Raw genomic sequence first — 15,162 nt, 5'->3', positions numbered from 1 at the left:
CTGCCCTATTTGCCCACCTCCTCGGGCAGAACTAAGCTAACAGAGCTGAAGATCTAAGCAAAGCTGTACAGGGGCAGGCAGGTTCCTCCTTTCTGTTTGTCTGTCTTGTGTGTCAGGCACCTGACATTCTTCTTGTAGGGGACGATGGAAGGGGTTGTTTCCAGCTCGTACTCCTTCAATCAATATCTGGGACAATCCCTTTTGTCTTCTTAAACTACCAGGCCTGCTGACGGAAGAGACATGCGAATGATTTCTCCAGCTGTCCTCTTCTCCATCCCCGGAGAAGGAGATAAAAACTCTGGGTAGGTGAAGAACTTCTTTTGAGCAGGTCTGGTCTGCTCTGGTCCTTGAGATGATGAGATCTAGGCTCGGGGGCTTCCCAGCTGGTAGGTTCACAGGAGCCAATCTCTAATACTTGAGTCCCAGAGAAGAGAGGCCTGAAGGATCCCACTGATGTGTCAAAGGGACCAGAATGGATGGCATGGGACTGGGCCAAACTAGGTGTGTAATACTGGCTTGTTCTTCAACTTGTTTCATATGTGATTCTAGGCCCTTTATTCCTCACTTTGGATTCAACAGGCTGGGATCAGCAGGGCTGGGTGATGCTTTTTGGATGGGACCATGCCAGGTGGTTGTTCCAGCCCTCTAGAACGTCTGGAGAAAGGGACTTTGGCCCAAGCGAGACCAAGTATTCTATGTTAGACTTTGCTGGACTGCTCTTAAAAACCATTCCACAGTTTTTTAACTTACACAAACTATATTCATGTGGTGCCGGGTGTTTCCGCGGGTGCTCTCTCCCACAGCAAGTTTGATTGAAGAGAGGAAGGAAGCATGCCCGAGAGAGAAATACAGCCTATGTCTTTGAGTGTGAGAGGAGGACCTGAAAAACATACTGGTCCTGGTGAGGGAGAAATACAGCCTATGTCTTTGGGTGTGAGAGGAGGACCTGAAAGACCCTGGTGCTGGTGAGGACATGCTGCCCAGTCCTTTCTCCAGGGTCCATTTGGGTGCGTTCCTACCAGTCCTCCGTCACAGCGGTGCAGTGATGCTCAGGGTGAGGGGCTGGCCGCTCAGAGCTGAACCGTGGTGCGGGGAGCACCCAGCCAGCGTGATCCCAGCAGCAGAGTCACTGTGCAAACTGAGGGCCAGGCTGGTGGGAACTCACCCCCGCAAAGAAAAGTGACCCAGATTGGGAGAGGCGAGGTTTGCTGCACACAGGCTTCCAGGACTCAGCGGTGCACGTTACTGCTGGATATCAACAAAACATGTCACTGCTTTACCCTTTGCAGCCTTGCTTATAAATATCGTGATCTCTGTTTTAGCCATAACTCTGAAAGAACAAGTTGATTTATTATTGCGCTCTCAACTGTGGCTAATAATAAAGTGTGAACTCCTTCTCAGTACCAGGGTCTTTGTTGTTATGAGATCAGTGAATCCAGTGACAGGGGAGGTGGGAACATATTGAAGGTGTTGTTGAGGCATTTTTTACACCCGTTGCGAGGGCCAGGAACAGCTTTGTTTAAAGACTCTGGTCCCCCTTGGCAGGTAGCAGCTGGTATCTCTTTTTTTTAAGTGTCACAGGGAGCTCAAAATGATTTACAAGTCAGAAACAACAACGTGCCAGCGACACTTTTGAAGCACATTTTTTTCCTCTAAATCATTTTCAAGTATTTTTCTGTAGAAGCTGGAGCCCTGCTGAGGCGCACTGGCTCAGGGCTGCTTTTCTCCCGTTTATGGTACCCACACACAGGCAGTAAATGCCTCCACTCATTGGCCCTGCATTTCCCTTGCCATCACAGAGATGCCTTTGGAGAGGTCCAATCCCTGCTTGTGGCCTGCCAGGGTTTCCTAAATCACAGGGCTTCACATCCTGCCTCTGAGCCATCCCCATACTCACCACAAACAAGCACTTTCAGTTCTTGCCTGGAAGCTCCTTAACTCTGAGCCTGCTGGAAAAATCAGGAAGGTGGGAAAGACTGCATTAAACAAGGTAAAAAATAACCAAATCCTCCTAGGCATGACATGGAATGAAAATTAATATTTAAAATGCATGTATGATGTAATGGGACTTAAAATAGTCTGTATCCTGGAAAAAAGAGATTAACTGCTTAAGGCAAACTAATGAAAAGGTCACTTGGACGATTCTTGCGAAGCACTCCCTGTGCTGCATCACAGACTTATCGGCTCTGTTTGACAGGGACTCACACATGATCCCAAGCACTTATATCTGTTTTATACTTTATGAAAAATTGATTGACTCCTTTTGCCCAAGAATTTGCGTTAAATAAGAAATAAAACATTGTTTATGGGCAACTTTCTCTTCCCATAATCAGTAGGGGCCAGTTTTATAAGAACGGGGCATCAAATCTTAATACTGCAAAGTACCTGCAGATTTGACATGGCAAAGTGAACTCTTCTGTTATTATCTCAGCTGGATCAGTTCGTAAAGTTAAACAGAAACAGCAGTGAACATTTTCCATTCTTTCTGCCTTTAACTAGCTTCCCGCATCCTCTGGCACAGATCTCATCCTGCCTAGGTAGCGCCAGTCCTCCCAGTAATGTGGATGGAAATGGGTGGAGCAGAGATCTCCATCCCTTGCCACCCCAGCACAGCGCTGGCCGTACTGAGACGTCTGAGCTCCTGCATGCCAGGCTTGTCATGTATGTTCTGCTGCCCACTGATTCCCTGGGGCAACAGTCCTCGTCCCACCCACCATCAGATGTCCCCTGGTTAAGGAACATCGGTGATGCAGCGTAACGAGATAACGATTTCACTGTGTTAGGTGTACAGCATCACCACTGAATCGGGAAGCTGGGTGAGGATCACAGAGGTGACCCCAAAGTGAGTCTGTCCACCCTCTTGAAATTTCAACCAGGATCACTTAAACCTTTCTTGCCTGGTGTATCAGGCACCACTATTGTATAAGAGCATAAAAGAGAGACTTCGAGCTTTCCTGATAGTTCCTGAGCTGAATTGCTGGAGGTGAGGACCATAGTCTAGGTAGGTGTCCTTGAAAGCTTGCTCTGTTCTCATCTCCTTCCATAGGCATCTGCTGCTGACCACTGCCAGGGACGGGTTTGTTGGTGGGATGGAGTGTAGTCACCCAGAATGGCTATCTTTATGGTCAGCTTTCACTGTTTATCTAGAGTTAAAGGCTCTGTCATCTTCCAGAACAGGGAGGGTGCAAAGACACTTGCTGAAGTGTCTGCCCTTGCCCCTAGGAAGGCTGTGGAAAGGGAGTTCCATCCTGAACAGTTCTTGCTTGTGGTGCTCTCTTTTGCCGTGGCTCTGCAGAGCCAAGAAGAGGCTTCAGGGAGAGTACTGCTAGCTTCATTCCTGGTCTGTGCCAGTCTCTTAGCTGGTGGTGGATGGGAGAAACTGGAGACAGCACAAAGGAAAGCTTGAGCAGATGGCCTGCAAAGTGAGGTAGAAGGAACTGGGCTTTTTTCATCTGGCAAGAAGGAGGCTCAGGGGGAATCTAACAGCAGTCTGCCACTATTCAAAGGGCAGCTACAAAGGCGACTACATCAAACTCTTCTCAGTAGTGGGAGACAACGTAGCAACTGCCAAAAGCCACTCATGGTAGGAAGTTCAGGCTGAACTTCAGGATAAACTCCAGCAGGAGGGAAATGCAGCACTAGAACAGGTCACCCAGAGAGGCCATGGGCTTACCGTCGTTGGAAGTCTTGAAGACTCAGGTAGACAAGCCATGGCTGACCTGTTTTGCTTTTGCTGGTAGTCCCCCTCTGGAGAAGAAGGTGGCTGACAGGCTCTGAAGATCCCTTCCTGCCAACAGATCTGTGGTTCTCTGATTCTTTTCTCCACTATATTACAGAGGTGCTGTTACAGCAGCCACATTGTGAGGATATCATATAAGGGCTCCTCCTTCTAAAAACATTGGAGCTGTATTCTCACAAGATTTCCTTCAGGATTCCTTTGCTTTTCAGCAGTGCCACACAGCTGCAGAGTGGAAATGCCTCTTGACCTCCTTTGGTGCACAGCACATGCTCTGCCTCAGGGAGATGGATTCTCTTTGACTTATCTCAAAACAGGACACGCACACACACACACATTCCCCTGGGCACTGGGAATACAGCCTCCAAAGGGATGTACAGTCACTCTTCCTAAAGATGGTTTTATTTTCCCAAGTGTCATAAAGCCTTCAAAAATTTTGCAATATAACGCAATACTCTGTGGTGCTGCAGCCTGTGCCAGGCGGAAGCGTTACATCTCACGATCTCAGGTGTTGCAGCTTATTCATTCAGGCAGCCTTTTCCAAGGTTTATGCTTTAAGCTCAGAGGTTAGAGAAAAAAGTTGCTGCTTCAGGGACTCACATGGGAGCAACACCAAGACTCATCCAAAGCTCGGGGTTCTTCAAACATAGGCTCTCTCCCATGTTTGAAGTTAAAACTGCTGTTAAAACTTGGTCTGAAGTGTGTCAGCAACTGACTTTGACCCATGTGTCCTCCCATAGCCAGGTGCTTTCGTAGTCAGAAGGTGTGGGAGAGCCCACACAGCTCCAGGGACTTCCTTTCCTCCCACCAATGGGTCTGCTCCTGACACTGAGCTACCAGTTCAAAACACATGTCCAAAAGTGTTGGGTTTCACCCACTTCCACCAGTATCACTGTGATCTGTATGGACAAGTGGCTACAGCAGGAGACCTCTCCCAGGCTGTGTACACACTAAGCAGAGCAAGAGGAAGAGCCAAAAGTGTTGGGAAACGCAGGAACAATGTCAAATTGAGGGATCTGGGCACAAAGATCCAGTGGGACGTGTCACAGGTGGTCTTTGAGTGATAACATATCAATAGGCAAAGGGTGCGTGAGAGTAACATGCCCTACTGCAACTGCTGTGGGTGAGAGATTTAATGCTGCCAGAGCATTAAATCATGGTCCTGTGTAGAGTTGTGCAGCCTTGGTAGGGCAGGACTTTGCTAGAAATGAAGTCAGAAAAACACACTCTGGCCTGTGCTGAATTCACAGATTGTTTGGTGGGTTCTGCTGGATGACAACTCTGGAGTAAGAAGAGTTGTTCTGATTTCACCTGCTACCATAGCTTCTGCCTCCTGTGTCTTAGGATGTTCCATGTTAGGCTGCAGTTGTCCACTTTGCCCAGGGCTGTACCAGTCTGCTTGGAGCAGTATGGAGGAACTGGGCTTCTCCTTGCAATAACTGCATTGTAACCTGGACAAGCTGGAGAAGGAGACCTGTATGAATCTCGTAAGGTTCAACAAGGCCAAGTGAAGGTCCTACACCTCAGCTGGGGCTTTAATACAGCTTTAATACAGGCTGGGGCACGATGTGATTGAGAGCAGACCTGTGTAGAAGGACTTGGAGTGCTGACTGATGAGAAGATCAACGTAAGCTGCCAATGCGTGTTCGCAGACCAGAAAGCTTACAGTATCCTGGGCTGCATCAAAAGAAGCGTGGCCAGCAGGGTGAGGGAAGGGATTCTGCCCCTCTCCTCCACTCTCATGAGACATTACCTGAAGCCCTGTGTCCAGTTCTGGAATCCTCAACATAAGAAGGTTATGGAACTCTTGGAACAGGTCCAGCGGAGGCCAGAAAGATGATCCAAGGGCTGGAGCACCTCTACTATGAGCACAATATGAGAGTTGGGGATCTGCAGCGTGGAGAAGAGAAGGTTCCAGGGAAACCTTATAGCAGCTTCCAGTGCCTGAAGGGGGCTACAGGAAAGCTGGGGAGGGACTTTTTAGAACAATATGTAGTGTCCTACTACACGTAGGAAGGGGGAAGATTCAGATTGGACATTCAGAAGAAATTCTTGACAGTGAGGGTGCTGAGGCCCTGGCCCGGGTTGCCCAGGGAAGTTGTGGATGGTCCCTGTCTGGAAGTATTCCAGGCCAGGCTGGATGGGCCTTTGAGCCCCCTGATCCAGTGGGAGGTGTCCCCGCCCATGGCAGGGGGGTTGGAAATGGATGGACATTAAGGTCCCACTCTCTGATTCCATGACTGCCCGGAGGATTTCATGTTGCAGTGTAATTTCTGCAGCACCTTTCACTAATGAGAAATTCCTCCAGAAACAGAAAGAAAATGATCCATAAACATTGTTACATATAAACCCCTCAATTATCCAAAGTCCTACAAAACATCAGATAAGACCATAACAGAGAAAAGGTCACAGCAGCATCAGCCATGTCATGAATAGCGGCAACAAGTAGCAGCCAGAGCCTGATTCGGTCTAAGGCTAGAGAGATGAAAAGATAGAAATGTTGTTGGCTTTAATACTTTTGTAGTGCATTCCAGGCAGCTGTCAACTGCTCAACATTCGAACAACCAGGGCCTCCCAAAGGGAAATAACATCTTCAGAACGGCCAGGCTCAAGAAAACACCAAATCTTAGATGATGCATTGATGGGGAAAAATAAATTCAGAAGAGAATTTGGTGCTTTGCCGAGCAATGTCCTGCAGATAAGCTTGTACCAGTTCTTCAGTCACGCACTAATGATCTTTGGTTCATTACATGTTATAAATCACTCTGATGGATACAGAAAAGGGTAATAAATGAATAAATAAATAACAAACACTCTGTGGATAGTGCTGGTCACAGAAAGATTAATTAATCATAAACACTGTTTCCAAAGGCTCTGACAGAAATGAGCATTCCTTTGATATCAGCCGCGCTTTTCTTCCCACCAACTTGTTCTCAAATAAACATCCCAGTAAATATTTGTCTCCTTGCTCTGGACTTGAAAATAAAATGAGAGAGGCCACATCCCTTCCTGGCCTGCAGGCAGCCATTCCCTTTGGCTGCTGCTGGATTTCAGGTTGGGATTCACCTCAGCTCGCTTCAGTTAGCATCTGGCTTGCCATCTGGGTCCAGATTGGTCTCCCTTTGGAGACTTTTGGCTTGCTGCCTTCCAGGACTTGCAGTTTCTTTCACTATTGCTTCGCTGTCTGATGTCACACCCTGGTGGTGTCTTCCCTAGAAGATTCCCTGGGAAGGTTTGATGCTGCCATGCAGCGCAGCCTGCACTGGGCTCCTTTCTGAGGAAGGGATTTCCACCTGCGTGCACACAGCTTGTGGCACCAGGAGCCACCTCCAACCTGAGCCTTCACTCTTCTTGGTGCCCTCCGGCACAGCTGGGCCACCGCAGCACAGCAGCTGAAGTGACAGTTTAGAAACACATTCCTTGCTTCTCTGGGGATGATTCTTCAAAGTTCGAAGTGGGCCATCTGCAGGGAAAAGGGGCTGCTTTGCTGTGCCCTGCCACGGTTCAGCCGATCCCCTGCCCACCAGCAGTGCTGTCCCACAGCGCTGAGCGAGGCAGAGGAGCCCCTCTGGGATGCAGGAATCTCTCTGTTGGATTCAGGCTGAGCCTTTCTAACAGATTCAGGGCTGATTCCAAAACTGCATTTCCTCTTTCTGGTGCCATATGATCTCAAAATCTTCTTTCATTCTCTGCCTTCTCTTCTTCCTAGGTGACATACATTCAGTATTTTTAACTGTATGCATATCTCTTCTTTAGAATCATGGAGTCATAGAATAGTTTGGGTTGGAAGGGACCTTAAAGATCATCTAGTTCCAACCCCCCTGCCATGGGCAGGGACATCCCACTGGCTCAGGCTGCCCAAGGCCCATCCAACCTGGCCTTGAACCCCTCCAGGGATGGGGCAGCCACAGCTTCCCTGGACAACTTGTTCCAATGCCTCACCACTCTCATGGTGAAGCAATTCTTCCTTATATCAAGCCTAAATCTGCCCCTCTTTAGTTTATACCCATTCCCCCTCATCCTATGACCACAACCCTTTATGAATAGTCTCTTTCCATCTTTCTTGTAGCCCCTTTCAGTTACTGGACTTTTCAGGTACTGTACTTTATCTCTAAACCCTACTGTTCCTCCTTCACAAACCAATTGCATGACTGCATGCACTCCATCTCCTTGTAGCTTCCCTGAGCGCAAATCGTGTTGCTGTTCCCTTTCAGGGTTTCCACACGCAGTAGCCAGATGCTCTGAGGGGGCATTGCAGATGCATGGCTCTGCAGCCGGTATCTCATTCTTCAGGCTGCAGAAAAGCCACCGCTAACATTCATGATGAAACACCCTGCTTCCTCCAGCATAGCGTGTGATCTTGGCCATCTCCCACCTGCATTTGTCCTGTTTGATCCTGGGAATCACTTGGCTACTCAAGCCTACAAGTGGTCTGGACTAGGCACCACACCTCAGCCTCATCTTCAAATTGTTGTTCCCGGTTCAACTTCGTCTTTATCAGATTTGAAGCCTAAATTCTCATATGCCAGAGCCAAATGCTGTCTCCAAGTTGTATGAGCTTCTAGTCAGCTATATTCTTGAAAGCAGTAGGGTTCAGGCAATGGGAATTCTGCTGCAGATAAGTGGTTCTTCAAGGCTGCTTGACCTGGAGTGTAAAAGCTTACACAAGCAATGCCTTTTAGCAGAAAAATTGTGATGCTTTAGTGGGTAAACAGATCTGGTTAAATCCCTATGTGCAGCATTCCCTGTGCTCTGTGTTAGCAGTGTCCTGGGATCAGAGAGATGAAGGGTAGCTAACAAGAGACTTTATTGAGTAATCTGAGGCAATTAGCAAGTTCTTAGCTTTCCCTGCTGCTCATTTTCCCTAGATTGGAAATGAAACTGGTGACAAAAGAACTGGAAGACGTTTTTAAGTGTGGTTCTGGCCTGCACAAGTGACTCTAATGTGGGTATTGTTGTGTATTGTTTCTTAATAGGCCCCTCAATTGGTTCTGCTGAGTACAGCACAGTGGGAGAACTGGTTTTATCTCCCTGCCTCCAGCCTCGATTTTAGCTCAGCCAAAGAAGGCTGACCACTGCTGGTTCCCAGCACAGGGCTGGAGGAAGCACTGGGAAAGAGAAAAACACCAAGTTTAGCACAGCTGCAGGAGGAGAGGGTGGAGGAGCTGATACCACCCTCACTGGTCTCAGCAGACCAACACAGCCAGGTCTTCTCTAGCTGGCACCGCAGCGCTCCAGGCTGCAAGAAACAGGCTGGGCTCCTTCCAGATGAGATGCCACCATCAGGAACAACAGACGTGCAGGACTTTGTGATGCTTGGTTTAAATCCCAGCCGCAGAGACGCCTGCACAATCCCCTCGCTTTTGCTGGGACTTACGAGACGCCTGGGCAAGAGTCCTGGGTGGAAGAGCTGCACGTTCAAGGGTGGATGTGGGAGAAGCTGGTTTCTGCCAGGCGATGAGGTTCTGTTTGCTGAGTGCAGAAAATCCTCTAGACTGCGGGCACAGCTCTAAAACTTTGCACATTCAGGCCTGGAGCATAACCAGGTGATGAGAACACGCTCAGTTGTGCAAGGACAAAACTCTGCTCTAAGAAACCACTGTGGCTGGGATTGCTCTTGTGTAATCACCCTGAAACAGTGCAGTCCAGAACACTTTTCACTCTGGCCATCCAGAAAAGTGTTTCTATAAATCTATGTGTTTTGGTCTGGATTCCAGCCTGGACTTGTTTATTTTCACATCCTGGAGGCCTGGTTGTCTTTCCTCAGGCCACCACCTCTGCATGACCCAACTGGTTGAAGAGGTCAAATACCCATTCACACATCTTAGTGTGTGCCTCTTTGCTTTGCTTTCCTCTGAATGTATACCCCTGAACTAATCATAAAGCCATCTCTTTCTTCATTATTTTCTTTTTACCTCCAAAAAAGTAAAGTAGGAGAATCATAGAATCTTAGAATGGTTTGCGTCAGAAAGGACCTTAAAGATCATCCAGTTCCAACCCCCTGCCATGGAATAAATGGACATCTATGAGAGAGAACCAACTTTAATGAGATTGCTATTAAATAATACACTAATAGCTTCACAGAGTGAAGTGGAAAGTGTTGCAGGTGTTGGAAAATTATATTACTTCAGTCAAGACTGGAAGGAACCCAGCTAAACTTAGGTCAGTCTGACAAGGGAATTTTTGAGCTAGTAGTGCAAAGTTTTGCATGTGAAGGAATTATGTGTGCCGAGTCCACATAGGAGGTCAGTGCAAAAGCGTATTCAAAAGCAACCAAAAATGGGACTACTTTTAGTGCTACCAGGGTAGAAACTTACCCTCCAATAGGCCTGAGTTAAAAAGGTTGACATGCATTCGCCTGGGATGGATCAGTCACCTCAATTTAGGAGGCTGCCATGAAGACAGAAAAGGTGCAAACGACCAGAAAATGACAGTAGAGAAACATCAGAGCATACTGAGGTTCCCACTGCATTTTTCGTTACCATCATTCAAGCCCTAACAAACATTCAATGAGTTTAGAAAATAGCACTTTAAAGGTGGTGGAGAGCCTGGATGCTGTAAATGCAGAAACCATGTGGATTCTGAGCAGGTTATACATTTATGTAGACAAGAAATCTCCTGCAACAAGGCTTCAGAGCATAAAATTAGGACTTCAGGGCATTATCCAATGGTACTTTTCAAGTGCAACATAGGCACTTGCATTTTTTGTCTGATTTTCCTCTGGAAGTTTTATGTTCTCTGCAAAGCATCCAGTACAGCCTGTGTGCAGGACAGGCATAGACTGTGCTGGCTGCTATAAGTGGGTTCAAGGGGCAGAGCTTCCAAGAAGCTTCCTGTAGGTCACAATTTGCGGGTGAGGGACAATAACATTAGGACATCATAGAATCATAGAATGGTTTGTTTGGAAGGGACCTTAAAGCCCATCCAGTTCCAGCCCCCTGCCATGGGCAGGGACACCTCCCACTGGATCAGATTTCTCAAAGCCTCATCCAGCTTGGTCTTGAGCACCTCCAGGGATGGAGATGAGGCAGCCACTGGGCTATCTGGGTCAGTGCCTCACCACCTTCACAGGAAAACATTTCTTCCTAAACTCTCATCTAGATTTGGGAGATTAAACCAGCAGTGATCCGGGGAGCACTGGGTTACGTGAGTGGATGCATGTGGCTGTGCACAAGGTGACTCTGGGTGGAACTTGTCTACCATTATTTGTGGCTCTCAGTGGCCTTGCTCCCCATCCCCTGGAGAGGCAGGAGACGTATCTGCTGGGCCTGTAGGTGCACATTGATGTAGCTTAGTAGAAGCTGGATTATCCCTAGAATATTTTGCTGCTGGTGTGTTGCTGTTCTCACGGCTTGGCAAGTCAGGAGGAGCATTTCTTGTCTTCACAATTTGTCCCCTTGTAGTTTCTTACCTTCCCTTAGGGAACTCTGTTTGCAAAGAGCCCTGGGGTCTCTGGTAGAGCTCAGAATCACAGTGTTGGAGCCCACAATTCAGACTACTCAGAGTCAGCAGTGGGTTTCTGAGGTGCTTCATCCAGAATGAGGATGGAGCCAACAGAAGGTTGGTTTTCCATCTTGGCTTTCCAGTCACCCAGGTGATAGTGGGTTCATTGGTCTCCATTACTCCACCCAGATGCCCTCAAGTTTTTTCTGCCAAGTAGATGTGGATCCCTTGGCCCCATTCTTGGAGGCTGAGCATTGGAGCCCGACCAAAGCCCAGCAGAATATCAGTGCTGGGTACGGCTCCAGCCCTGTCCCTTTTGTGGACTCTTGACAGTTTTGGTCCACAGGAAGAGCACAGCAGAGCATGAAGGTAAACATAATATCATACCAGTAAGTGTGAACCCAATTCCAAATCAGCAGTTAAGGAGGGCATCTGTCCTGCCACACGAGAGGTGGCTCCACAGAGTACAAGAGGTCCTGCCAAGAGCTTTTTTTGGCTGTTTAGTCAAAACTTCCCTTTGCCTAATTTTCCATTGCTCCTGGGCACAGTATGTGCCTTCTTGAAGCACCCCAAATAACCCTCGCGCGCTACCATTGAGTTATTGTTTCATTTAAATGATATTGGAAGCTCCTTCAGTCCCAGCCAGGGAAAAAGGCTTTCCCTCCTTGCCAGGGGACTATGTAATACAGCAGTTTTCTGCCAGTACTGCTCTATGGGGGCCAGGAGAGAAGCAGGAGGGACATAATGTGCTTTCCACAAGGGAAGCCCGTCCTATCAAGGTCTGCTTGGGCTCGCTCTGCCGCTGGCATGGTTGCCTCTCCCATGTTTTACAGGACTTGATAAAGTCAGACAGATGGATGAAAGAACATGAATACCCTAAACTTAAACATGTTATTGAGAAGCTGAAGGCAGGACATAAATAACCGCGCTCTCGCTTTCATGTTTATCATACAATTGCAACAGGACCTTATTTGGAATAAATATTCCAATATTTGAATGCAACATGTGATTGGAGTCTATCTGTTGTGATGTTTTGAATAAATATCCAGAAAACTCATTATTCCGGATATCCCCTTCTTCTCACTTTTCCCAAGATAAGGTGGAGCTAGGCGGTTTGGATGCTTTGTGAGTTGTCTTTCATGTTTTCAAAAGGCCTAAGGCTTTCCCTGGGACCGAGCTCAGCACGGTTCTTTCCTGAACCATCCCGGAGGCAGGCTCTGTGCAGGGCTATGGTGAGCCTGCCCTAGCCAGCAGCTGCTCCGAAAGGTTGGAGGCAGAGCATCCTGACTTACTCTTTCCTTCATGCACAGGCTCCCCTCTATGCCTCTCCGTGGTTCCTAGACAGAGTCTCATGGTTACAGGATCAATTCCAACGCCATCAGCCCTCAAGGACAAAAGGAAATGCTGGTGTCATCTCTCCAGGCTGCCAGAAGTGCTGTTGCCTGTCCATGTTGCAGCTGTTCACCAGTATTCAGGTGATGGATGAGACCCTTTGAGAGGCTCATGCTCCCCTAACTGTCTGGAAGGTGTAAGCAGCCCTCACCGGACTCTTTTCCAGGGACACTAATCTGTAAAGAGGGACAGGATCTCACTGCCCCTCCAGGCTTTCCATGATGGCAGCAGCTGACTCCTGCAGCCAAGACTGCAGCCACCTTCAGTTCAGCTGGTGCTGTTCTTCTCCAGGAATGACGTGAGGAACAGCACTGCCACCGCTGAGGTGTATAGCAGAGTAAAATGATCAGTATACCTCACACCAGTGTCTTTCAGCCTGTTTTGGATCCTCCAGATGTCCTCATGGTCCCAGTCCTCACCTGCAAAGCATCCTCAATGATTGGGTAGAGCTCCCTTTTCAGTGCCTGTTGGTACACGTGGGGTCCTGCTGCACCCAGGGAGCTGCTGTGCTGGAAGAGTCATTGGGTACTGGAACAGCTGCCCAGGGAGGTGGTCGAGTCACCTTCCCTGGAGGTGTTTAAGGAACGGGTGGATGAAGTGCTTGGGGACATGGTTTAGGGAGTGTTAGGAATGGTTGGACTCGATGATCCAGTGGGTCCTTTCCAACCTGGTGATTCTGTGATTCTGTGATTCTGTGAACCATGACCCTGCAGGAGCTTTGCACTGAAAGAGGTTTCCCTTCCTCCCAGAGACCTTGAACCTGAACAAAGACCCGGTTCCTTCAGGCCTCTGGAACAGACCAGAGTTCCCCCTGTCTAAGGGGGAGCACCTTCACTTAGTCTGAGTTATAGGACAGGCAGGAACTTCCATGGTCTTTAAATTGTCTTCAATCAAATTATTCCATTAGTGAGACTCATGTGAGAGCAGCCGTGGTGCGATGTAATCCACGGTGGTGGCATCAGCATGTGGGTGACCTGCAGAAGCCCAGGCAGGTGTCAGCATCCCCAGCAGGATGAGAACTCACTGTGAGAGCAAAAGGTTGTCTGTGTTAAGAGTTTGTGTGTTGGAGTTGGGGTCAATGGGATGGCAGCTCTCTGCTTCTGCTGTAGCACAGATCTTGGCTGCAGATACTTCTCAAACCATGAGCAGCCCATTGAGCACACACAGACCAGAGCTTGGTGGCACTGGGGACCCATGACCCGATCCTTGCTCATATGGGATCCTAGTGCAGAAATTGTTTTTTTCCGAGTTTTAATAACATCAAGTGTAATAGATACCCAGCACTGCCAGCCATGATCAAGTGAAGCATCAAAACCCGGCCAAAAGCTTTGAGAAGGACGTAACAAAAACAGAGGATGAAGTCAACTACAAGGATATCTTTACCCCCAAATCAGTGTTGTTAACTGAGGTTATGGTTGTACATATTTGTAAGAAATTAAAACGTGTTAACAAGTGGGGGATGCACAGGTCTGCATCTCCACAATGACCACATGTATGGGTGGAGGACTGGTGTTGCCATCACGGCATCTGCTTAAAGAAAGGTGGTTAATACAGCTCACATGCATTGCGGTGGGCATCACCAACTGCCAACCAAAGTGCTAACACAAAGCTTGACAAATGCTGTCAGGCAGTGAAAAGGTTCAGGGCTCTGCAGACCCATTGTGGGCCAGTCACAAGGTCCTGCTTGACAATACTGCTCCGGGGGTGCTTTTTTTTTGGTTCTGCCAGCTGAGTTTTATTCCAGCCTTTACAAACGCAGCCGATTAATGCGGTGCTACCTTGCTAGGACAATGTGGATTTGATCAGAGTTTGTATCCAAGGTTATTTTTGCTGAGGAAATGCGGTGTTACGAAGTAGCGTGTCCCGTGACATTCCTTTTATTTTCTCTTTCACTCTTACTCTTACTCGATCAGATTTTGGCAGAGAACATTTTGCTTAATTGCCTTTGCTTTTAAAAACATGAGTTCTGCAATTAATTTTTGTCTTTCTATTGTCTCAGAAATGTTGGTCAACAGGGAGAATAATTAGCCTTCTGGACTCGATTTCTAGTGTACATCAGGGTACTGCACCGCAGTGTTGCCAACTGACTCCCAGGCATGGGTTTCATTAGAGAGGAAATGAAATCTAAGGGCATGGCGTGTGGAAACTCATGATGTCTCCCTCGCACGTTTACACAATCGCTAGGACACATGTGCACTTAGCAATGCCAATGCACTCACGCAAGCGTTCGCGCTCGTACATGGATGCTATCACTTGCAATAAGACACACGCGTGTGCTCAGGCAGACACAGCGGGGCTCCCAGCACGACGCGCTCCTGCCCTCAGCACTCACTCACGGACACTGCCTGCCGTGCCGTGCCTTTGCAGTATTTCTTCTTTAATGTTTTGGGTTTTGTACAGAGAGGCTACGGGGTGCTTTGCATTCTTAGGACTGATGGAAATGCCATCGCCCAGAGCCTGAAGGATAAATCTTCATCGACCCCAATGCTTGCCAAGCTGTCCGTGCTGCAGGGAGCACAAGCTATGGGACGAACAACTGGTTCTCAGGCACTGGCAGAGGCTGCCGAGGGCAGTGGTGAAGTCACCATCGC

At 48.2% G+C, this 15,162-nt stretch overlaps 1 protein-coding gene across 9 annotated transcripts in view; it reads left to right on the top strand.

Annotated features, from left to right (window-relative positions):
- Positions 1-15,162, top strand: part of MYOCD (myocardin) — a 250,145-nt gene that overhangs the window by 167,659 nt on the left and 67,324 nt on the right. For 2 of the 9 annotated variants that reach the window (XM_054083756.1, XM_054083749.1), the window contains exon 1: positions 1,912-1,990. The exons of 6 other annotated variants lie outside the window; for them this stretch is intronic. The gene's annotated coding sequence lies outside the window, so the exon portion shown is untranslated. Of the gene's footprint in view, positions 1-1,911; positions 1,991-15,162 lie in introns of those variants that run through there. One more of the 9 variants, XM_054083753.1, reaches the window with a different exon arrangement.

Source organism: Cuculus canorus, chromosome 18 (assembly GCF_017976375.1).
Source record: "Cuculus canorus isolate bCucCan1 chromosome 18, bCucCan1.pri, whole genome shotgun sequence".
In the NCBI taxonomy this organism is placed as follows: domain Eukaryota; kingdom Metazoa; phylum Chordata; class Aves; order Cuculiformes; family Cuculidae; genus Cuculus; species Cuculus canorus.
Note: the sequence above shows the minus strand (reverse complement) of the source record. Positions and strands in the feature narration are given on the sequence as shown.